Source organism: Cebus imitator, unplaced genomic scaffold (assembly GCF_001604975.1).
Source record: "Cebus imitator isolate Cc_AM_T3 unplaced genomic scaffold, Cebus_imitator-1.0 Scaffold29, whole genome shotgun sequence".
NCBI classification, from domain to species: Eukaryota; Metazoa; Chordata; class Mammalia; order Primates; family Cebidae; genus Cebus; species Cebus imitator.
Genome location: NW_016107344.1, coordinates 4,386,120 through 4,388,272, shown reverse-complemented (window position 1 = coordinate 4,388,272; position 2,153 = coordinate 4,386,120).

Here is a 2,153-nt window from a genome sequence, read left to right as displayed (position 1 = left end):
AAAAGAGTAAACATCCAAGGAATACAGGCAATGTTTAGAAGCTGAAAAGACAAGGAAACAGACTGACCTCTATAGGTCCCAGAAAGCATAGTCTTTCTTGGGCCAGTACTTAACTGAGTACCTCGGCCCCTTCAATCAAAGCTGGAACTATTCTGATAAGATATTAGAACTGAGAATCAGAATTTATTATAGCATTTATGTATTATTGTTTATTACTTTTTAAAAAACAATCACAAAATCATTTTTAAGGTAAATTAAATTTGCATATCTATATGTTGAATCATTACCATCTATACACATAGGTGCTTTATCTATATGTTGCATTATTAGAAATGGGTAGGAGAGAGACAAGTGGGAAGCTGAGGGTTTTACTGTGATCACCCAGAAATGAACTGTAGACTTCATGTCTGTTTCCTCTTGCCCTATAACCCACCACTGAAAACTAAAAATAATATTTTTATTTATTTTTGTAATAACATGGCACACACTTTCATATTTTGATCTACTTTCTCTTTTGGATCCCAATTCCTAAAGGGACTGTAATTGGCAAGATGGTCATTATGGATTTAAAAAATCCATCATACACTATTCATTAAACCATCATACTGTATCTTTACACTGTACCTACCAAAAAGATTAATAATCAACTATTTGTTGGCATTGCTTTACCATTACACACTATCTTCTAAATAATTCTAACTTATAAATATTTGAGCTGAAGGTCTTATATAATTAGTTGCTAAAACCTCTAAGTTGATTGTATTCCATGAGAGACACTATATGGCAATTGAACTAAAAACCTTACTTTGTGGCTTTTGATATTCTGACACTTAAAGTAACCAACATGAATACACTATTACTGCAATTGATGCATACACCAACTGCCTTTAGTTTTAAAATATTAATTATACATATTAATCACACTTATAGTCTTAAAGTAAAAAAATATTCAAGTTAATAGAAATCATTGATGATTCCTAATAATTAGCATTATATTAACTAATGTATAAGATGATATGAAAACTATAATGGTATTATTATAAACTAAAATTTGTAGTATTAATATTGCAGTCCTTAGATAGGTGACAAGGAAATAACTATAGTTCATTTTAATAAGGTGCTTATTAAATACCAAATGGTGTTTCTATGTTGAACTATGGCATAAGCTTAAGACAGAAGGCAGAACAATTTACAGATTTATCTGGTTACTTAAACATGGTCTATGCCTTTATGAGAAATATATGGAATACATTACAATTCAACTAACTTATCTCTGAAATTGGAGAGGAGGATTTTTTTATGTATGCCAGTCTTACTCACAAGTGTTCTAGGGATTAAAGGTGGCCACTTTGACTGATATCCAATGGTATTGTTTATACTCTGAGTCATGCTGAAATTAATTAAATATTCATAGATAACTTGTTAATAGTGCAGAGTCTATCGGGGCACAATGTTTATTCAGGTGATAAGGAAATGGATCTGATCAGCATAGAGTTGTAAGTTATTCACAGAGTCATACTCTTATTAGAGCACAAATCTACTCATTTGATCAGCTTAGAGAATTCTGCTCATATTTTATTTCAAGAGTGATACATGAACAAAGCTGATCTATTTTATTTTCTTATAATTCCATTTATAGATATCTGATCATAGCTTACATATTACCTGTAAATAGAATTAGAGAAGGGATATAAAACATGGGCAATAAACTATTATCAAGTTTTTTCTCACTGAATTTGTCTTTTGACTAACATCTCCTTTGTAATTGATTAACACCTGAAGTTACAAAGCAATGCCTCTCTCGCGCCCAAGTGTAGCCAAATCATGCATAAGAGGGAAAAAAAAAAGCACAGCATAATTCATCATCAAGCAATACTAAGACTGCTGTAATGATATCACACAAAAGGGAATAACCACGTAAGAAAATCATACCAGTCATTTTTGAGGTTGATTAGTGACACCTAAAACTGTCTTCTCTGAAGCATTTTTCAAAGAATCCAGTCAGTTCTGTGAGACCACCTGTTTCACGGCTGCCATAAGGGTAATAGCTTGCAGTTGTGGGCAACAGTTGACTGACTTACTGCACACAGCTCTCTCATCCTTAAAGGCTGAATTAATAATTCAAAGCAACTTCTCAAATTGCTTATGAAACT